The sequence below is a fragment of the Canis lupus genome, chromosome 1 (assembly GCF_048164855.1).
Source record: "Canis lupus baileyi chromosome 1, mCanLup2.hap1, whole genome shotgun sequence".
NCBI lineage: Eukaryota > Metazoa > Chordata > Mammalia > Carnivora > Canidae > Canis > Canis lupus.
Window position 1 is genome coordinate 67,965,170 of NC_132838.1, and position 24,116 is coordinate 67,989,285.

Here is a 24,116-nt window from a genome sequence, read left to right on the forward strand (position 1 = left end):
AAATCTCTTGAAGATCTTTTTTTTAAAGATTTTATTTATTTATTCTCAAGAGACACAAAGAGAGGCAGAGACACAGGCAGAGGGAGAAGCAGGCTCCATGCAGGAGCCCGACATGGGACCCGATCCCAGGACCCTAGGATCACGCCCTGAGCCAAAGGCAGACGCTCAACCACTGAGCATCCCCAGCATCCCTCTTGAAGATCTTTCTGTATCAGTGTATATATGGTACTGCCTTTTTTTAAACTGTTGGAGAGTATTCCATCATATGAATGAACTAAAATTGAGTTAAGTAGTTCCCTATTGGTGGACATTTCATGGCCTTCAATCTTTTACTATTGAAAACAATAATGTAATGAACATCTTATATATAGATATTTTGAATAAATCCCCAGGAGAGGTATTATTGGCCAGACACATCTACATTTATTTGATGGACACTGCTAAATGACCCTCTGCAGCGTGTGTTCTATTTTTCACACCAAACAACAGCATGTAAGAGAATGCCTACTTCCAAAACCTGTGCTTACAGACAGTGTTATCAAATTTCTGGATATTTGCCAATTTGAAGGGTGAACAAATGGCATTTCTCCGTAATTTTAATTTGCATTTCTATATTAGAAGGGTAATTGAGCATCTCTTCACCTATCTAAAGGTTTGTAATTCCTTTTCTATAAAGAATCTGTTCATATATGAATTTGGGGTAGCCACTTAAGTCCCTGAAAGGCATTTGATGTTTTCTAAGGAGACTTAATCACTGAAATTAGTCCTCAAGTGGTACTATTTCCAGAGAATATGAAAAGGTGAAATGAAAATCTTAGGCAGTGGGGGCACCTTGGTGGCTCAGTTGGTTACACATCTGCCTTTGGCTCAGGTCATGATCCCAGGTCCTGGGATGGAGCCCCACATTGGGCTCCTTGCTCTCCCTCTGTCGGCCACTCCCCCTGCTTGTGTGCCCACGCTTGTGGGCGCTCTCTCTCTCTCTCTCTCTCTCACTCTTTCTTCTCTCTCTCTCTCCCCCTCTCTGACAAATAAAATCTTTAAAAAAAATTTTTTTAAAGAAAACTTTAAGCAATGCAGGGAAAACATACTATTGGGCAGAAATCATCAACAATGAGCTAGGTCAGTCTGGTCCAAGCGTTTGAAGGGGCTCTTTGATAAATAAGAAAGCCAAAGATTAGAAAATTAACCCAATTGGAAAAGAGCATTCGTTTTCAAGCTGGTGAGGACCACAGCTCACACTCAAGGCTCCTCTCCCCAAGACCAGCCCTTGTTCCCTTAAATTAAGGCCTTATGTTTCTCCTCTAAGCAACCTAGTAAAGTATTCATTTGTGTAAGCTTAGGGATCAAACAGATCTATCTTCCACGAATAAGACATAATAATAAAGGTATAACACAGCTTCCAAAAACAAAGGATTAAAAAGATAGATCCACACTAAAACTGATCTCCTAAGAGGTAATCACAAAATTGGTCACTGAAGCAGGTATGTCCAAGGTGGTTATGCAGGAAAGCCAGGCAGCTGGTGTTACTCACCATCACAGTAATAAGAACAGTTAGGAAGGCACCAATAGTCTGCACCCTCACCCCAAAGAGAGGCCTTCAGAACAGAGACCCTAAGAACGCAGCTCAGAAGAAACCTCAGCCCAGTAACTACAGTAAGCCCCACTTTTAAAGAAGAAGCATAACTAACCCTCCAGTGTCATTCAGACTTCCAGGCCCAGACTGACCAACAAGTCCTTAAAAACCAATACTGGTACTCCATCGATATCTGAACAAATATCAAAACAGACAAAGACGAATACTGGTGGGTGTGTCCTTCAGACACCTCACTGGGCTATCAACAATTCTGAATAGAGACGCAGCTCTGGAAAGTTTAAATATGCAAAAGTTAGTTCTGGAGCCATAAATACACTAAGCAGGTGGGCGGTCCTTGCTGGATGCTCTTCTACTCTGCTAGAAAAATCCTCCTGGCCCTGCCACGAGTCCCCTCATTTCTGTCTACACTGCCTACTTCCTTCTGTACGATAGCCCCTTTGTAGCTACCTCTTTCACTATTTTCTGTCTGTATTCTCGCCCTTTCTTCCAGCATTGGTGGAGCCAGAAAATACTGGGGACATAGGGTCTCACATCCCACCCCCTCTTTACTCAGGTCCCCAAATCACCCCAGGTAAACTACATTCCAAGTAAATGACACATTTGCTTGCTATCAAATGCAGCTTCAGAACAAGCCCCTTGGCCTCCCACCCACAACCACACAGCCATCCATAAGCCTCTCCTTTTGAGAAAACTGGGCCACCAGTGCCCATAAAGTACACCTACTTGGTTTTAAATCCAGATGCGTGTATGCTACCAATTACCTGAGTCATTTCTCCCACGCAGTGGTGACAGTCTAAAGAATAAGAGTAGGTCTTTACAGATGGCAAAAAAAAAAAGAAAAGAAAAAAAGAAAAGAAAATTCAAACTGAAACTGTACAAAAATGGGGAGGCAGTCTCCACTCTGTCCTGAGTAAAATAACTGAAGATGGTCACAGACACATAAAGGGTTAAGGAAATAGCTCTAATTTATGCATTAATTGACTCTTGCATTTTCATGGCTCTAATTAGTATAGCCAGTACATTAATACAGTATCAGTTAAGTAACGATCAGGAAACTTAATGACTAATTAAGAAGAAAAATCAAGATTTATTGTAAAAGCAATTCAAATTCTGATAGCATTAGGGAACAATGCACATATGTGTATTTTTAGCAGAACTATAAAGCCCAGAACTTCAGGAGTTGCAAGTTTAAAAGGAAGCTGGCAAATCAAGTTACGATAACATAGTAACAATAAGAGAAGCTCATTTCCCAGAGGGAAAGAGAGAGAGAGAGAGAGAGAGAGAGAGAGAGGTTTTCTTTAAAATGACAGTGGAAAACATTCTGGTCGTTCTTAAAAAAGAACAACAGGTACATTTGTATGTTGTCTTCACGTAAGTCCCGTCTACATCATTGATGAGCACCAGGGTCCTTAAACCCGAAGTCTTCCTCACTGCATCTGACAGGCCCTTGGAGAAGGGGTGGCGGAGGGGCGGGCGGGGGCAGGGATGAGGACGGGGAGGCAGGAGGCCAGGGGGAGGCAGGAGGGAAGAGAGAAGCAGCCTTGACCATAATTACAATTCAGAGACACAGGCCCTGTGAAGAGGGCATTTGGGGGATCTCTCTGTGAATCAGGGAGCAAGTCCAGTAATCCAAGAGGCGCAGACCACACCGGTGAGGTTGGGCAAATGTAATAAAAGGAGAGAGATGTGGTAATAGAATAAAGGGAGCCTAACAAGGAGAGGGACAGGGCAAGAGGGGCTCTCGGGCTTCGGAGAGAAGCCACCGAGGCCAGACTAGCAGGGAGGGATGGAGGGAAAAATGAAACACAGGTTTCTGCAGGACTCTGGCTACTTCGGTTTGCCTACAAATAACCAAGGAGAGATACGGAAGGAGTGAGGGGAAGGTCGGGGCTCACCCAGGACTACGGCCAGACCAAACTCGAGGAAGGCTCCTCGAAGCCCGCCTCTCTACCGGGTTACACGTTCATCACCCTGCGAGGTCCAGTTTTCTCGAAAATTCTGCTGAGTCAGTTTATCCAGAATCCCAACCCTCAAAATCAGATCAACCTCAATATCTGATCAAATCCCTCAGCTCCCACAACCCTCCTTGGGGGTCATCTCAACGCCCGGCCCGCCATGGGAATCCTGTCGGGTAGTTTCAACCAGAATCCCCCTTATGCTGTGATGTCCCCCTTAGTAACCTTCCCTCCACTGACCCGCACCTGCTCCACCATGAGGAATCCTACTTGTCTGCACTCAGGAACTGAGACCAGCTTTATATGGAGGTCTCTACCTCCCTGCAGCTTTACCAGAGTTCCTGCATAAAGTCTCTTTCCACCACTTTAAATACTGTCCAGCTCTGGTTTTCTTCAACAGCTCAGAAGAGAGGTCAGGACTTGAGTTATAAATTTAGAGTCATTAAACAGTTCATAGATGGTACTGGTAGCTATGGGATTAGATTTATTTTTTTTAAGATTTTTTATTTATTCATGAGAGACACAGAGAGAGAGGCAGAGACACAGGCAGCAGGAGAAACAGGCTCCATGCAGGGAGCCCAATGTGGGACTCAATCCCAGATCCCCAGGATCAGGCCCTGGGCTGAAGGCAGGCGCTAAACAGCTGAGCCACCTAGGCTGCCCAGGGATTAGATTAAAAAATAATAATAATAATAATAAATAAAAATAAAAAATAAAAAAATAAAAAAATCAAGTAGAGAGCATAGAATAAAAAAGAGAAGAAGACCACAATGTAGCACCAAGAACATCAAACTAAAATTTCAAGTTGCAGAGATAATAAATTTCCAGTTTGAGCCAAGCATAGTGGTCAGAAAGGTGGGAGGAAAAACAAGAGAACAATATTAGGAAAAGCATGGGAAGTAGCTTTTTAAGGAGTTTGAGGTTGAGAGTATTCTCCATTTGGGGAAAAAAATAATAATTTTCTCCAAAACCAAGGATTTTCACATATGACTTAAATAGGCAGGTAATTACCGAGCATAAAGATAAAACCTTGAGCCTCAGTTATTTGTGTGTAAAGAATACGTCATTGGACTGCTAGGAAAATGTGTATATATATGTATATATACAATGTGTTGTACATAATGTGTACATAATATCTGGCACACACTGAGGCTCAAAAATGAGAATCCCTTTGAATTATAAATTAAAAATGCATTAAAATGAATGTACATCTATTTCTGGGATACATTTTTTTCTTCCTAACAATGGGAAGGTCATACCAAAATATGCCACTTTGGAATACTGATTATTTGGAATTAAGGTTACTAAAGAAACAGCCAGTGGAAGAACATGGGACCCTCCTCTGTCCTCCTGAAAGCAGAAAATAAATTTCCCGACGTGAAGGCACCAGCCCTGCACCTGGAGGGTAAAAGGCATCTTACTGCCAGAGATCAGGGCTGTAAGGCCAACAAGGGTGCCTAACAAACCCCATCACTCCTTTACGAACCGACTACCCTAAGTCGAAACCCCTTTGCTTGTCAATTCTTCGCAAATGTATGGTTTCTTTGTCTAAAAAGATATAAAAGTTGACTGCTTTGGTCACTTCTTTGAGACTCCTATTTCTACAAACTCCTATTCGTACTAACGAAATTGCTCTTCTCCCGTTAATCTGTATTATGCCCACAAATCAGTAGACCAGCCGAAGAACCTGGAAGGGGAAGAAAGGAAAAGTTTCGCTCTCCCCTCCATCACTGTGTGACCGAGCTGGAAAACAAAGCAATGGCAATAGACACACGTTTCCCATACCTTGATTTTTTTTTAATGCTTTGAAATTTTTAGCTTTGCCTTAGGAATGTATACGGACGTTTATATTACCACTACTGTTGTATGGCCCAGTCGGGAAAATTGCAGTAACAGTCAGATTGCTAATTCTAACTTGAGAGGGTCCCCCAAATAATGATTGTTGGTGGAGTAACGCACTCCACACAACGCCAAAGTCTTTGCCTCTCTCTCTCTCTGTGCTTTTGAAACTGAGCAGCAATTAACCTTGGTGCCGCTGCCAGAAACGTCCCGGGACAGATAGGCCTAGCACGTTCCATCTTGCCTCAGTGAAGCCTGGGCCAGTTTTCTTCACTGACAATCCAAGGCTGGTCTCTGACCAAAAAGACACGCGAACTGAAAGATCAGACCAAAAAATCAAAAAAAAAAAAAAAAAAAAAAAAAAAAGAAGAAAGAAAAAACCAACCCTGCAGATTTCTCTAAGTAGAGGCGATGAACTCACGTATGACTCTGTAACCTACAACTTCTCCGTGATGTTTCGAGATGTCTGGCTGGATAAGCGATTTCCAGATAAACAACAGAAAGGGTAAAACCTCTCCCAGAAACTCCCTCAATTAGCAATCACCTTCATTTAGCAACAGCACCTCTACTATGCCAGCTGCAGGGGAAATTAATTAAATTTAATAGAAGCCACGGGGGAAGTAATTAAATTTAATAGAAGTCATGGATTCCAAATGAAGATAAACTGTATTTGTAATCAGACCTACTGTGTCACTTACTCAACTTGCAGGTCTGTCTGTAAAAGCATGAGCCAAGTGCAAGCCACCTTCCACCAGAACACCGAGTTCCCTGGAATTGCTCCCTCATTCTCACCTCAAAACGTGAAATGATTGATGCAGTTCGCTATGGAAAGCATCCCTCATTTTTTTTTGAAGTTCTTCTTTCAAAATAATAAATAAAAAAAAAACCACCCTGCACCAGCCTAACAAGTCCATTATGTGTAAACATGCAGACCTGAATAGCGCAGAAGCCATAGCACAGACAAGAAGTAATGAAAGGTTGGCATGTTTGCTCTGGGAAGCAAAACTAGCGGCCCATTCATCTAAATGCAGTTATGTTTCAATTTAACTAAATTACAAGGTTTGAAATTAGCAATGCTTCAAGCGCTCCGGGCTACCGCTCCCACCAGAACACTTCATCTTTAATACCTGCTCCAGCTTGCAAATAAAACTAAGGAAAACAGTAGGGGAAAATGCTCAAAACCTCTTTTTAACAAAGGCCTTTCTAACAACTGCAATCTTATGGTTTTTACCCCTCGGAAAATCTAAAGCTTAATGGAGTCAAATCTAAGTAATACTGATCCTTTACTATTTTTTTTTCTGTATGTTCTATGCATGGTTATTTAAATATTTATCTTATTTATCATGATAAATTATAAGCTACTTAAGGACAAAAAATATTTTCAGTTTCCAGTTTCTTATCTCTAGAATACTTAGCACAGTGCTTTGTACACAGTGAGGGATTAGAAAATATTTATTATCCCACTTTAATGAGAAAGAGTTGGATAGCATTACTCTCCATGAAATCATTACCAGCACTGGTTTGAGCAAGCATGCTTCTCCTGGTTGCTAGTACAAGACCCGGCAAGAATGCCAGGATTTCCACCTGACCTATGAAATAAGAAAGAATTCTATTTCAGAGTTCTTTTGAGGACTAAATGCTATGTGGCTTATTAAAGCACTTTGTTTAAGACAAAAATACCAATAACTAACATAGAACAGGCATCTATCACGTGCCAGGCACCATGCTAAGCACTTTACATAGATTATCTCATTAAATGTTCACCAAAACCCTAGAAATTAGCCACTATTTGCATCTCTCATTATAGTCGTTACCATTTAGAGGAATTACGTGACCGACTCAAGAACCTAAATAGCTAATTAGTGATGGGACTAGGGTTTGAACCAAGCTTAACCCAGTATGGGTGCTTGAAGGTAATGGGAAAATCCCGGCCACTTTCCAATGTGCAGAATCAAGACCATGCTCCTTGATGATAAGAAACACATACAGCACAAAGCAAAGGCCTCTTTTTATTTAAAAGTATCAGTGCCAAGTACATAAAAAATTATTCCATGACTCAGTGAACATCCATCTTTACGTTGTGACGAACATAAATGTCTTGGGGGCATGTACCACATCACACTGAAACTATGTGACTCTCCGCTAGACTGCAGCCCAGTCGATGATAAGGACCTCGCCATTAAAAATAAATAAAATAAATAAATAAATAAATAAATAAATAAATAAATAAATAAATAAAGGACCTCGCCATTAATGACAGCGCCCACCACATAATAGATGCTACACATGCTTTATACACATTTGTGGGCTAAATGAAGAACTATTAAATTTTTTATGTTAGTTCTAGAGGTCTAGAGAATTAATAAATGAATGCTATTTATAGTCATTAAGTTATCTGAGTATAATTCCAGTTGGCCACCTGTTCTGGAAGAGACTTCTCTGGTCTTTTCATGTCACATACTCCTTTCTGCATAAAATCAAATTCTTACTGAGTCCTCTGTACATATTCCTAATATAGACCTCCTAACGCTTTTTCTCACTTAAATTCCCTACTGTCTGTCTATGTTAAACTACAGAGTTCTTATATTATTCCTTCTTTATCTTTAGCTCCCAGCACGGTACATGGCATATATGAGGCACTAAATAATTATTAGGAATAATTATTTATGTAAGCATCTCTTTGCCATTGGGAATCAATATTATTATTATTATTATTATTTACCTTGTGTGTTTGGAGCGAGTGTGGTAGAGGCAAGAAATTACAAATATCATTTACGACTTAAACTGTACGCATTAACCTAGTGCAAAAAACATTAACCAAGCACAACCTTTAAACGTGGCCCCTAACAAAATTTTTTACCTTGTCTAAGCAGCAAAGATCACATCAGTTTCTTGCACGTCTCTTATGCCATCCCAGTTTCACCAAATGTGTTTCAGTGTTTTCACTCAAGTAATTTTTAAACATAAACACACACATGCACCAGGAAGGGGCTTCACAGAATCTTACACCGTACATGGTTGAAAACAGGCTCCTTTAAAACTCCGTTTACAATGTATTCCTTTGTCTACAGAACTTTGCATCATTTAAAACAAGAACTAAACCTAAACTGTATTAATTACAATTTACTATTTTAGTCACTCCCAGTACTTGGTATCAAGCTATACAATTGTTTTAAGTTCTCAACACACCTAAAGCACTTAAAAAGAAAATGTACTATAAGGTGTTATTATCACCAGAAGGACTCATCTCTAATGGTTCCATATAACATTTTTGTGTTGCTTTTTTTTCCCACAAGGGGAACCTGAAAGAAAATGGGAAACCCAGGAAATACTAGAAGAAGTTTAAACAAACAAACAAACAAACAAACAAACAAATAAATAAATAAAGTTACCTAACCTAATCTGTTTCCCAGGTGAAAAAAATGGTATTTTTCCCAACATGAAATTTTTTTTTTAATTTTTTTAATTTTTATTTATTTATGATAGTCACAGAGAGAGAGAGAGAGAGAGGCAGAGACATAGGCAGAGGGAGAAGCAGGCTCCATGCACCGGGAGCCCGACGTGGGATTCGATCCCGGGTCTCCAGAATCGCACCCCGGGCCAAAGGCAGGCACTAAACCTCTGCGCCACCCAGGGTTCCCCCAACATGAAATTTTTTAAATGGACTGTTAACCCAAAATAGGAATAAATATTTAATGCTTGTATGCAGAATGGACTCTATTTGAATTCAACACTTTAAGAGTCCAATACATTCACCCTTAAGTTATTTTTGCCCATATACATAGTAATAAAAAAAAAAAAGAACTCTGGAAACAGAAATGATTATTACTTTGATTATTAAAAGTATGTCACCTGCTCAAATTATACTTGCTTCTAAGGATACAGTTATAATAATAATGATTGAGATCACTATTAAGAAATTCACTGTGAGGCATGATTGTACTTAATTTATTTGAAAATTAAAAACAAATTATCCTCTTCTCTATAAAAGCAATTTAATTTTTTCAAGCTGTTAATGAACCAATTAAACAAAACCATTTATTCTAATGCATGGAAGAAATTCCACTGTTAGAATTATATACCAAGAGAACTTTTTTACATATTGCTTTATGTGTGTATGACAACCACTCCCCTAAGCCATCAATACTCAAAGTATGAGTTCCAGGGACCCTTCTAGGAATCGTAAGGTCAAAACTATTTTCATAATAATGCTGAGACAGTATTAGCTTTTTCACTGATGATGCTGAGGCAATGGCGGGCCAAGCTGTTGATGCCATTAGCATGAATCAAAGCAGAGGCACAAAATTTTACTAGTAATCATTTTACTCTTTATTGGCATGCAACCACAGTAAATAAAATACAGTTTCACTTTAAAATGTCTTTGATAAACCTGTACAAGCTAATTTTAAAAATCACAATCCTTGAGTACATGCCATCCTAATACTCTATGTGATAGAGAGGGAAAGCATGCATAAAACATTTCTACTGCAAATCAAAATACAACGGGATAGCTGTCTCAAGAAACAGCACTTCTGTGACTGAAGTAGGAGGTGAACTAGCCACTCTTTTCATGAAACGCTTTTTATTTCAATGAATGACTGAAGACAAACTATTCAGAATTGGGCATGACTGACATTTGTGGGGAAAAGGGCAGGTTAGCCTGTCACTTCATAGAAAATAACTGACAGTATCTGTTGCCAGTGATAAAAATTGAGCTTTTAAATGAAAATTAGTATCTTGAAAATTTTTTCCACCATCTCGAGGTTGACAGTTTTCCAGCACTTAAAACATTCTCTGAGATTAACAAACATGATTGTTTGATTTTATATAATGAAATGTGTCAACATCTGGAAGGTCTGCAAAACTTAGTGGACCAATATTTTCCAACTGACCAATGCATGATATTATAAAAATCGTGTGTGGGTAAAGGATCTACAGAGTACAAAAAAAAAACAAAAACAAAACAAAAAAAAAAAACAATATATTTTAATGTAACAAAGTACAAAATGTTCACTGATAAAGTTATCAATTCCTCATTGAAACTAAATTTTAGGAAATTACAATCCATAGATTTTTAGTGTAGTATCAAAGATGAATGTCTACGTCATGTGGAAAGTCTATTAAAATACACCTCCTTTTTCTTTCATTTACTACACCAAAATGATAGATCACAAGAAACTGATTTCAGAAGCAGACCCAGAAACCTACTGTCTTCTATTAAACTAGAAATTAAAGGGAATTGTGAAGTATGTAAAGAAATGCCAGTCTTCTCACTAAATATTTTGCTTTGGAAATGCAGCAGGTGCAGAGGGTTCTCACAAAAACATGTTTTATGTTAACATGTAATGGATGTTTTTAGTTACTGGTTTTTAAACTTCTTAGTTTTAATTTTTTAAATGGTAAGTATCAACAGACATATACCACATAAAAAGTTTTTTTGCATCCTCAATAATTTTTCAGATCATAAATGGGTCCTTGGTCCAAAAATATTTGATAGCCCTTGACCTAAACTAAAGCAAAGGCTTGTTATCTACTTTATAGCATTATTTTCAAAAGGATTTTGACCGAATCCCTAATAAAATTAAAATATGCTTTTCCTATGCACACTGAGAACGACTATAATAAATGTCAAGCATCAGGTGAATTCCTCATGATATATGATGCAAGTGCTTAGTCCTTGCCCAGAAGTTACTTATAGTCTCGCAAGGCGATGTCTTAGTTAAGGACTATTTGAGGACAGGCCACGTGACAGCTTAAAACCACTCTCGAAGTCTGCACCACTGTTCTTCTAGTTTAAAATGTTTGTTACCGGGGGATCCCTGGGTGGCGCAGCGGTTTGGTGCCTGCCTTTGGCCCAAGGCACAATCTTGGAGACCCGGGATCGAATCCCACATCAGGCTCCCGGTGCATGGAGCCTGCTTCGCCCTCTGCCTATGTCTCTGCCTCTCTCTCTTTCTCTCTCTGTGACTATCATAAATAAATAAAAATTAAAAAAAAAATAAAATAAAATGTTTGTTACCAAAAAAAAATAAAAAATAAAAAAATAAAATAAAAAAATAAAATAAAATGTTTGTTACCAGTTCCAGCACCACCATTAATACCTGCTGATTATAATTTCCTGTGTCTTTTGTTTGGCCTCCTTTTCTTTTTCTGGACTTTCTAAATCTCACGTCAAAGGTCCCTTTATAAAGAGGGTGCCCTTTAAATAAGCAACACAACCCATCTGAGACTCCGCCCTCTTTTCACTTAAAGTACACACAAGTGTGTTTGACACAACTTTCCGATCACCTTTTAGATCCTGAGTTAATTTGTTGATGGCTACTGATTATGTCTTTACTACCAAAGAATGTTGTGGGGATTCATTTTATGAGCTTTTAGATTTTTTCAAGAGCTTTAGATGAGGAGAAATTCTATACCCATAAAACCCAAGCTCTAATTGCTGGAGAACATAATATAAACTTGCTTGTCTTAAGTTCAAATTCTACATCTACAGTGAGGCAAACCACACAAGAATAAGATCGAGCAAGATCTCTTATTGAGATCCTTCCCAAATAATAAGTAACACCTACTGAAAAATCACAGCAAAATTCTAAGTTGATCATGATTAGTCAACCCATCATTCTTTCACTGTTCAATACTAGGGAGTAACTAAAAAGTGAGAACCGACTACAGAGATAGGACCAAGATCTAACATTGGGAAGGTTAACTGGACCATCCTCACTAAAATGCATGTTGTTCGTTGCTATGTAGATCTCCTATATCGGCTAAGAAACCACCTTAAATGACTTCTGGAGAAGGTTATGTGCTACTCTCCAATCCACTCTTCGTTGCTATGAACTTTTGCTCCATCTAGTCAGCATAATGTGGTGAAGAATAGCCCTGGTTCAAAGTTCTCTATGTGACAAGGAGCACTTATCTTCCTTAAGCCTAGTTCCTCAGACATAAGAAATGAGCTAATAACTAACCTGCAGATTTTGCGACTGAATGATATCATAAAAGTAAGCAACCACATTTTAACCATTTGGAAAATGCTAGCTATAATGGTCTCATCAAAATTTCAATCATTATGTACAACTCTACATACGTCCCTTTTCCTATGGCGGAATCTGAAGACTAAAAGTAATCATTTCATTTCTTTGCCCTGGAATGAAAGTAGAAAAAACCCACACAAAGGGTAGAATTAAACACACACCAGTGTTCCACTCTGAGAGAAGAGTATTGGGATCCACGCATAGGCTCTAGGTCTCCCAACCATCTGCACCCCTCAGGCCCAGCCCCACCCTTTGCTAAATCCCATAATTAGATTATCCAGTTCATAGGGTCAAATGAGCCAATGATTGCAAAGCGCTAAACTCAACACTGAATACAGAAGGAGCCCTGAATAAATGTTAGCTGTCATATTATTATTTTCAGATTGCCTTTGTTCTACAGTTCATTTACTTTAGTTTATAATTTAACAAAAATAAGCCGGCACCTCCCAAAACACTCCTACATAAGTTGCTTTGAATGAAATCCAATACTGTGATAAAGTTTGGCAGAAGAACATATCATGTAGCTATCTTGTTGTAAACTTACTTTTATAATATGTAATAAAACTTGGGGGTTCGGGATGTCTATAAGCTCTAGCTTGCTGCTTCTCTCTACCCTCACTGCATCTAAGAATCACTTGGAAAGATTTCTAAATATTAAAAAAAAAAAGAAGCATACTGAGGACTTCACTTGGTGTGCTAAAAATTAATACAGAAAAAAACTGTCCTACTGTCCCATTACAAACTGTTTTTCAAAGTGACCAAACAGCTCTATTAGATAGGAGTTCTTCTATATAAAACAATTCTAGATAATACATGGAGAAGGAACAATATAATAAGTAGATCTCTATTTTGCCCTTTTAAAAATATGAGGCAACTGTCCTCAATGAATGATAAAACCATTAGGTGTAAGGTTGATGAGGAATCTTATAACAAAATAATTGGGCTTTTACCACTTGCAGCCACTAGTCCGCCTTCCCTCCACTGCATGTGAGACCCTCAGTCCAATATTCCTTGAGGTATGATGCAAAAGAAGTAGTTGAGGGCAGGGGAGGTGGCAGGATAGGAGGAGGGGTTTGGGGAAAGGAGAGGGACAAGAGAAAGAGAAGAAGGAAAAGAGAAAGGAGAGAAAGGGGTAGAGAAAGGGGAAGAGAGGAAAATGAAGAGTCATGAAAAAGAGGAGGAAGGGGAAAACACAGGAGAACAGCAAGGATGCAGGATGGGAAGAGTAAGTGGAGACTGGGGTGGGGAGGAGAAATGAGAGGGTATGCTTGAAGGAGAGAAGGCAAAGAAGCAAAACAGTTAAGTTCCTGATGCAAGTTGATCCTGAACCTCACCGTGTTCTTGTCCTTTGGTAACTAGGCATCCCAATGCCTTATACTCAATTTTTTGGTTCACTAAAGATAGCCAATGCCAGTTATATTACTTAAAATCTTCAGAGTTCTGAATACAAGTAAAATTTAGAGACCAGAAGAGGGATCTACTTCATTCCTAACCTAAAATATGACAATTCTAGGGCCTATTTCGGGTTGATTATTGATAGAGATCCCAAACGGCAAAACAGAAAGCAAATGCAATCAATTTAACCACATTGTGGAATGATTCAATCAAGTGAGTCTAAGTTTGAACTGTAATAAGAACTTAATAAAATAACCATCAAAGGAATTAAGAAACCAAAAATCTACTTAAGACAAACATATTGTCTACTTCAGAAATATAAATCTGGATTAATGGATCGATCAATGGAAAGAAAGAGGAAGGAAAGGAAGGAAGGAAGGAAGGGAAGAGGGAAGAAGAGAGGGAGAGCAGGTAGGGAAATCATTTAAGTCCAGATGCTGTTTAACAAACTTTAATGATATTCAAAAAGGATTGTCTAGCGGTAATTTGGGTAATGACAATAAAATGCTTCAAAAGACACAAGTTCTAGACCGGGCTCTGGCTCACCAACCACAGTATTCTGAAGAAATCATTTTACTGTTCTCCTTTCACATCATATTGACCACTCTGAAAAGCAAAGGTTCTTCTGAAGCTTCAATGTGTTGCTATACCTGAAGCCTTTTGCAAAGAACTGATCCCTTATGTAGAAAATATTAAAGTTTTTTTAAAGTCAATTAATAGCATAAACAAGATTGAAGGTAGAGTACTAATGTAAAATAAACTATTCCAGTAAGTAACTCAGAACCTTAGTTTTTTTTTTTTCAGCTCCTAAATGATAGGCTAATTCTATGCATCAGAAAAATAACAAAACGTAATTTCTATAAAATTATTTTACAATTCAGACTTTGTTAATTCAAAACAGGTGTTGCCCACAATTTATCTAAATTAGCAAGTTTTTACTGCAATGCTATTAAAGTGAATGGGAAAAAAAAAATAAATGAACCCAAAATGGGTATATTTGCTCATTTGAAATCTCATTATAAATTCTTATCATTAAGTACACTCATTTTCTTCTAGCCTTATGCCAATCCTCTGCTGTTGTGACCTTGAGAGCAGGACTACTACAGATAGGAAACTACCGTTCCCACTTAGGTGCTACAGTAAGACATTCTCAGAATTTGAAAACAAGCTCACCTTCCAAAATTGAAAATAAAAAATTAAAATATAAGCGGCTTGTCCCACCTTAAAAATAAATAAATAAAAATTTTAAAATAAAGGTCTATCACTCTGTGTAAGTGCCCTGACTCCAGAATGAGCAGAATCAGATTCAAATCCCAGCTCCTCCACTTGTCTCAGGATGCAATCCGAGGCAAGTTCCTGCCCATTTCTCTACCTCTCCTTCGCTCTGTAGTCCACGAGGAGATCGAGAGTAGCTACCTCCTAGGGTATTAAAAGAATTTGGCTGTGACGATGCACGTAAAGCACTTATTAGCACAATGTCAGGCACAGAACAAACCTCCGACTGACGCCGGCAACCATCATGACACAGTCCCACGGTGGATTCTCACGAAGGTCAGAACAAGTTTTTACAAGTTGACTCACACCCTATTGTCTATAGTAATAATTAAGGTAGGGAAAAGGTATGTAAGCCCTCTTGGGAGAAGAGGAAAACACAACTATCAGTGGTTATGTGAGTCAGGGATCTCCAACAACACACAACCACTGGGGATGGACAATGTAATATCCATGTATATACTTACATAACGACAGGATGACCCCATGGGTGTGCGTAGGTACATATTTACAAAAGAACTTGCTATAGGAATTGGCCTCCACAACCACCGAGGCCGAGAAGTCCCACCACCTGCTGTCTGGAGGCTGGAGAACCAGGAGAGCCGGCGGTAGGAGTGAGTCTGAGTGTCGGAGGCCTGAGAACCAGGGCGCCCAACGATTTGGGTCCCAATGTAAGCCCGAGACTTGGGGAAGCAACAGTGTAAGCCCTGGTCTGAGGTGAAAGCCCAAGAGGAGGAGAAAGATGGAGGTCTCGGCTCAGGCAGAGAGTAAGCTGGCCCCTCCGCGCCTCTCGACTCCTGTCACGTTAGGAGAACAGATGGACAACCAGGGACCACCCCTCCCGTGCCGCTCGGCGCGGGCGCATGGAAGACCCAGGCCACGGGGTCCGGGCCAAGGCCGCGGCGGGCGCTCCTGGCAGGGCCGGGTCCGCGGGCGGCCAGGGGCTGTCGTCCACGGCACACGGGGCGGCTCGGACCCCCCCACCTGCCAGGCTGGACTCAGAGGGTCGACACTCTATGATGCAAAGTCTACATTTAAAACATATGCTGGGTTTTGAAAGCAATCCGGGAGAGAGAGAGGGAGAGAGCGCGAGTTGAGCGCGTCTGTGCGCGTGCAGGCGGGCCAGCAGGGAACAAATGCCCTTCGAGTCTTCTTCCTTAAGCTGCTACTAGAACTGCAGCCTTTTTCCTGAACTCCTTGAAAGCGGTACAGCTTAAAATTCCTAGGGGCTAAAAAATAATCATATCATCAAAACACCACTTGCGCTGCGAGCCGGCTCCTCCCCGGGCTGTGCTTCAGCGCTCTCGGGAAGATGACCGACGGACCGGCACAAAGGGATGGGGGCCGAAACCGAGGCAGACCCAAAGGCGGGGTGATCACAACAGGTGGGAGGGAGGACACCCAACAAAGCGCCGCGACAGAGCCAGGGAGAAAGTCAGCGGGCTGCGCCCGGCCCGAGTTGGCCTATCCTCTGGGTCCCGACCACATGTTCCTTTGCTGGATGAAACCCTTTGCCACCTTCGCCCTGGCGGATCGCTCCCCGAATTCTTCCCCTCGAGCAGGCAAGCAGGGACCTCCACAGCCCCGCCCCCCAGTGGCAGGCTCTCAAAGCACTGGGTGACAGTGGTCTTCTCCACTCGGGCCGCTGAGTGAAACGCGAACCTCCTCTGCAAACAGCCGCACGGACACAGCGGGCAACGTCTCAGCAGCCGGCGGGCCACAGCCTGGGCCCGGTCAGGCGGCCACACCAAATCAGCCGTCACTGTGGGATCTGTCTCCACAGCGCAGAGTGACAGGGCTTCTCCACCCTGGAGATGGCTCTCAGATAGACATCAGGACAGCGCATACAGCTACCGCTATGTCTTTGAATACGTAACTCGCAAGCTGCACAGCGTCCTCACCGGGGAGCCACCTGACGCGGAGCAGCACACCTCCCAGGGCCTCAAAAGAAGTCAATGAAGACAACAAGGGAGGTAGTTCCAATTTATACATCGTAAGTCATCCTCTTTGTTTGTTTGCTCATGATGAGTCATTCTCCTGAAGACAGATGAAAACAAAATGCTAAACCTACGAAACTCAAAATCTGTTCTGAGAATCCAGAACGCCTAGACAACCCATCAGGACCTAGGGTGCCCGGGATGGGGCGGACCCTGGGAGGAGAGGGACAGGCCCGTCCTCATGATCCACTCAGACAGGCGGAAGCTCCAACACACACACAGGGACGCAGGCTGCATGACAAGTCGCAACAAGGGCCTATGGCACGGGGAAGTACCAGAAGCTCCCTTCCACTCACGAGGGAAGTCAGTGTGTGGCAATCAGATCAACCCGCTTCCCCGGAGCATGAGCCACGAAGAGTGGGCAGGGCCACGCTGGGAACAGGCGACAGCACACAAAGCACTCTTCACCAGAGCACAAGGTAAGCTAAGAAGGAAGGCAGCGTGGTGCAAACCTGTGACACTGCCGGCCACGTGGTGAAGAGAAGCACGTGTCAGCGACGTGGGAGCCGAACGCTGAGGCATCGCGCAGGAAAGCACCGCACGGCCTGCAGATCGGTCGTACCCAGGACTTCACAAGTGAGACGCCTCTGACTCTGCCCCTCTGGACCACTGACGACTGCCTGAGGCTTCGCTCTTCTACACTTTTGGGTGAAATAGGGACACCTGGGTGGCTCATCGGGTGAGCATCTGCCTTTGGCTCAGGCTGTGACCCCAGCGTCCTGGGATCGAGTCCCACATCAGGCTCGGAGCCTGCTTCTCCCTCTGCCTGTGTCTCTGCCCCTCTCTCTGCATCTCTCATGAATAAATAAAATCTTTTAAAAAAATAAAAATTAAATAAATTTCTGAGTGAAATGAGATTCAAACCCCTACTTGCAACTATCACAGTGTATATGTGTCTTCGTGCATGTACGTGTATATATGCATAAAAATAGAAGAGCGGTATTCATATACTTTTATGTATAGTTTATATTTTCACTTTAGAAGTATGAATAATTCCTTTTTAAAAGCTTAAAATGATTTCCCAAAGATATTTCCATGTCCCTTTCTTAAGGACCGGTGCCTTCAGTAAGAACTCCCAACCACCCTGTAATCCAAATTCTATCTGGTCCTGCAGTGAAGTCAAATGTGAGATCCTGACATCAATTTGTTGCCATGGAAATAATTGAGATGTCAATGTTTGTGCATTATGACTGTACTATAGGAGCAGATGGGCTGACAAGGGGGAAAAAATCTTTGCAAATATCTCTCCAATAATTAACCAAAGTGTCAGGTATTACTTTAAATTTATGTTATTATAAAAACTTGAGAAAGATCAAGTTGAACAGTACAAAATACAACCAGTTTCAACTTCTGAATTTTTACTAAGGACGAGATTTTTAAATCATACCAATGAAAGGGCTTGCATATTCTTTTATCCGGTTGATTATGTTTTCTTGCTTATTGTACCACTTTTGTGGTGCCTAAAAATACCCGTAACCAAGTAACTCATCGAGCCAACCATTTACAATATAATATTACTAGAAAAAAATGTATGTCTGGTTCTATATCTGTGAATGTCCAATGAATTTGTTCCAGAAAATTAGCTATTTGAATACAAAGACCAAACTCCTCTGGATCCTCCACAGTACTTAGCCATGTCTCCTGGGGTAAGTGAATGAACAGTCATTTGTGCATTCCCTTATAGAGGATTTTTTCCTTAAAAGTAACAAGTAGCAACATACCCAAGTAAAATAGGCTGGGCCATCGTGCATAAGTGCATGCAGACATCACCGGCACTCTCCTAATCTTCACAAGGTATTGTCATTTGGAACCTCTTACTGTGCCACCCACAGTGAGCCCTTTTTATCCAAACATAAAAACGTTGTTCTTCCCCATTGTGGGCTAATTATGCCATCTGTTTAGCCACAGCACTATTAATGTCACCTCCTCAGCATTCCCACACGCACTGCCCTCTGACACCTTCTACTGTCAAACGTGCAAGTGGTAGACAAGGCAAGGAAATCAGTGTCCTCATTTGTATTCTCAATTTTTTGTGCCTGGGCGACGCTACGGTCTCCATGAGGAACCCGAGCATTTGGGTAATTCCTCTCCATCCCACCTTAGTTTAATGGTGCTAGATGTAAAGATAAACAATAACAACAACGACGACCATCAATCCCCTTCTCTACACCAAAATGAAAAACTGGAAAAGACATAAATGTTTTAGGAAACAAACTGGGATCAAAGTCAGGAAAGGGAGGGAGATGAAGAGTAAGTCATCTGATAATCACTGCTGAGCTTTGAAATTAAGTCTAGCAGCTTATTTTTTATATTATAAAATAAAGACAAAATAAAGTTAATAAAAAGGTACAGGGATCCCTGGGTGGCGCAGCGGTTTAGCGCCTGCCTTTGGCCCAGGGCGCGATCCTGGAGACCCGGGATCGAATCCCACGTCGGGCTCCTGGTGCATGGAGCCTGCTTCTCCCTCTGCCTATGTCTCTGCCCCTCTCTCTCTCTCTCTCTCTCTGACTATCATAAACAAATAAAAATTTTAAAAAAATAAAAATTAAAAAAATAAAAAGGTACAAATACCCTCATAGATTAGAGGTATGGAGCCCTATGCCTACTATAGATAAATCAGATAATTCCACACTAAGAAATTAAAAATATAACCTCAGAAAAGATCATAAACTAGATATCTGATTGTTGACTAGAGGTAAATGGCAACCTTATTTAAATTGCTCACAATAGGAAAGCATACCATTTGAAAGAACCAGCACATTTTAAAATGTAAAACCTTGTTAAATTTATGAAAGAAATCCATTATACTCATCTTCTCTGGAGCTCTATACCTATCTCTAACACCAATAAAAAGGCACACACAGAATAACTTTTCTCGTGGCCGTTTAAAAATAAATACATTCTTTTGATTAACAAAGCTCACAAATTTTGGAAATATACACATTTACCTTAAAATTTATATGCACACAGCGGTGCCTGGATGGCTCAGTCTGTTAAGCATTCTACTCTTGGTTTTGAGCTCTGGCTATGATCTCAGGGTTGTGGGACCAAGCCCCACATCCCCACATCCCCCCATCAACCACATCCCCCCTCATCTGGCTCTGTGCTCACAGGGAGTCTGCCTGAGATTCTCTCCCTCTCTCTTAGCCCCTCTCCCAGCTCCTGCACCTTCTTGCATATGCCCTCTCTCTCTAAAATAATAAATACATTGTTTTAATAAATATTGTTTTAATAAATATATTGTTTTAATTATATGCACACAGAAAGCTATCCTCATAGCTTAAAATCTGGAACATTTAAAGATGGGTACTAGGAGGTAAAATGATCAGGAGTGTGTTACAAAGGAAGAAAGGGTATTAATGCTAAATGTGCAGAGAGCTTTGGTAGAGTCCTCATCTGAAAAATGAGGAGGATGGATTTCATTAACTCTATGTTACTTAAACTAGAACATCCAAAAAAATCAAAACAACTCCTTATAGATATGGTGCCATACTAAGTAACAGACCTAGTTTCTACAAGGGACAGGACACGGTACCAACACTTGGCAGAGTTCAACATGTCCTGTAGTTTTTAAGCCCACTGCTAGAATGGGACAAAAGAACAAAGGATGAAGGCAGGACACCCACAGCCACCAGTGCACCTTGTTCCACCTCACACCTCACCAAGACCCACCCTGGAGGCGAATGATACATACAGGCCAACCTCCCACTCTCCAAGTCCTTTCTTAGGGACTCCGGAAACATGGCTTTGAAACCACTCTACCCAGAGCTGCCATCACAAAACAAACTGACATCCACAAATACAACAAATAAAGTCATTTGGACCAATAAAGAAGCACAGGTCCTCAGGTTGGCTCCATCCTCTACAGGCTACAAGAAGCTACTATTATTCTTTAAAATTCTGCAAGTAATAATCTTTTACGGGTTGCCATTTCTAACAAATAAGTCATTGGTGGTGCTTATCTATCTAATGAACAGCATCACATTGAAGACAGTAGTAGAGTCTTAGTCCATTTGAGCTGCTATAACAAAAGACCATAGGCTGAGTGGCTTATACACAACAGAAATTTATTTATTTATTTCTCACATTTCTGGAGGCTAAGAAATCCAAGAACAAGCCACCAGCAGATTCTATGTCTGGTGAGAGCCTGCATCTGGGGTCACAGATGGTTGTTCTTTTCATGGTGTCCTCACATGGCAAAAGGGGGCAAAGAAGCCACCTGGGTCCTCTTTAGGAGGACACTGAGCCCAATCATGACAATTCTACCCTCATGACCTAATCACCTCCCAAAGACCCCACCACCAAATACTGTCACACCAAGGGTTAGGTTTTAGCATACAGATGATGTGGTGATGTCAACATTCCATCTACAGCAAACAGTCTATAACTAGTTGGGAAATATACAAAGAAGTAGAGACTCATAACATATAATTGATTATATATTTGTTATATGAGCCAATCATGGCTTGAAAATCATGGAGAATGATTTTTTTCCTTCCAAGATAAGTAATCATCAAGGATAAATAGAGTTGCAAATTTGGGGTTCCTTGCCCATTAAGTCAGGGTACAATTTGGGAGATTACAAAATTCTTTAGGAGAAACAGAGATTACAAGATTCTCTAGGAGAAACAAGTCAGTCCTAATTTAATTGAGCCACAATCGCAGCTGATGAAAAACATGTACAAAAAAAGCCTCCTCACTGAAAATGCTAAACATCTGTAATAAATGATAAAACTTATCAAATCTTAATTTCTTCATTTTTTTGCATAAGATCAGAAGGATCAAAGGGGCAGATGGCACTTGTCAAAGTTTATATTAATTTTATAACTATTTATTTATATATTTAGTTCCAAGATAAGAAAAGGAAACATCTCAAAATGGTGGACAAATATTAAAAATGAACACTTAGAGATATAAATAAAAAATAAAATAAAATAAAATAAAATAAAATAAAATAAAAATAATATTTTTTTAAGATATTGTCATTTGCAGCCATCTTTAAATGAAAATGGTGAAAGGAAAAATACAGCTTGAAAAAAGTTTTTCAAAAAGTACTTTCCCAGTAATCTTTTTCATTTCTTATAATGGACCAATTTAATCAAAATGTTTCTCTTCGACACCCAGATCCATGTATTGTCCAGGTGTTAGGAAAAAAATACTTATATGCACTGGTAATATAAATAGATATGTGTACCATCTGAAAAAAAAAAAAGACATTTTTCTCCTTTGTTGTAAATATATGCATACGAAACCCAGATGTCCTAATGAAAAGCCACAATTCATCAGATGTTGGAACATCACAGAGGTAGAAAGGAACAAATAAAAACTATAAAAACGCATTAAAATGACATTGAAATACATTTGCCTAATAAGTCCCCGTAGGGGGAAAACTGCATTAAAATATCTGTTCTGCACATACACCAATTTTAAAAAGGACTGTAACTGCTTACAACAGTCTCAACACGCTGATTTTTTTTTTCATTTTTTTATGATGAAAGCACCTGACTACTACCAACATTAACAAGAAAATACACTTAATTTCTAGGAAGGCGAGGCTGATTAATAAAGATAAGGCAAATTTGCCCCAATCAGCAGAAAAAGGGGAGCAAAACACAAAACAAAACCAACCCCTAAGACTGTGATGTGACAAAATGATCTAGCATGTATTAACAACTTTACTGACATATAATTCTCATAACCATAAAATTCACCTTTTTAATATAGTGTACAATCCAGTGGTTTTTAGTATATTCAGAGTTGTGCCACAATCACCACTACGAGATATTACAATTTCATCTCTTTTCCCAACCCCCGTCCCCACCCCTACGTAACGACTGATCTCTTCTCTGTCTCTGCAGACTTACCTATTCTAGACATTGCACGTAACTAAAATCATATAGTATGTGTTCTGTTATGACTGGCTTCTTTCATTTAACACGGTGTTTCTGAGGCTGATCCATGTGTTGACATGGATCAGTGCTTCATGGCTGCTGTTGCTGAATAGTCCAACTAACACTGATTTGTGAAGGCAGTTTCAAGAGATCTGTCGGTTTTCTAATTTCTGGACTCTGTGAAAATATTGCGGGCCAAGAGATGCGAGGACAGAACAGGAAGAAAGGTGTCCTATGAGCATTAGTTTTAAAAAAAATCAATCAATAAAACAATCTAGAGCAGCATTCTCCAATAGAAACATAATTAGATCCATGTATGGAATTCTAAATTTTCTGGTTAGCAGCATTTTAAAAGTAGAAAGCAGATGACATTTAATTCAATCTTTTATTTAATCCAGTATACCACAAAATATTATCATGTCAATATGTAATCAATACAAAAATTGAGACATTTTACATTACATTACATTTATCTTCATTTTCTTCAGTAGGTATATAATTATATACCTATTATAATATAATAGGTATGAGATGAAGAAAATGTAACGTAAATATATAACATATATTTATTAATATAAATATATATAAATAGTAAATATATAACTAATATATAACTTAACTTTGTCACAGGTCTCACTCGACACTAGCCACCTTATAAAGGGTCAGAGGACACGTGTCTAGCTGCTAGACTTACAAAGTCGAGTAACAGGAGACGGACATCAGGGATAAAACACAATGGTTAGAAAGGATGAAGAATGAGAACCAAAAAAGCAAAAATAAAGTGGAGAATTTAAAAATATCAAAGGCAGAAAAAAGGCAGTAGATTTTAATTCTTGCGTTCAACACACTTTGAGCTGCACAGCTATGGCCCCTACGTCCACACATGACTTGTGTAGAATTAACTCACCACCTGGGTTACCGAGAAGACTCTACTGGAAGGTACAATATACACCCGGTCCTCAACAAGACATCATCGAGAAGGAAAGAGAAAGCGTTCCTTAAAACCCTAAGTAAGAAAAGGGTGCCTCCAACATGGCAATTTCAGACAAAGTAATATGGAAAGAGTCCCAAGGTAGAGGAATTCATTTGCAAGCAGGAGGACCTACGACGGCCCTTCCAAGGCCATCCTGTAGTCTATGCTC

At 40.1% G+C, this 24,116-nt stretch overlaps 1 protein-coding gene and 1 long non-coding RNA gene across 14 annotated transcripts in view; one reads left to right on the top strand and one right to left on the bottom strand.

Annotated features, from left to right (window-relative positions):
• Positions 1 to 24,116, bottom strand: part of PTPRK (protein tyrosine phosphatase receptor type K) — a 546,973-nt gene that overhangs the window by 460,601 nt on the left and 62,256 nt on the right. The gene's annotated exons all lie outside the window — the stretch shown is intronic.
• The window catches only part of LOC140637256 (uncharacterized), a 53,376-nt gene continuing 47,530 nt past the window's right edge, over positions 18,271 to 24,116 (top strand). For all 4 annotated transcript variants that reach the window (XR_012034484.1, XR_012034485.1, XR_012034487.1 and 1 more), the window contains exons 1-2: positions 18,271 to 18,353; positions 18,659 to 18,729. This is a non-coding gene — a long non-coding RNA (uncharacterized lncRNA). The remainder of the gene's footprint in view (positions 18,354 to 18,658; positions 18,730 to 24,116) is intronic.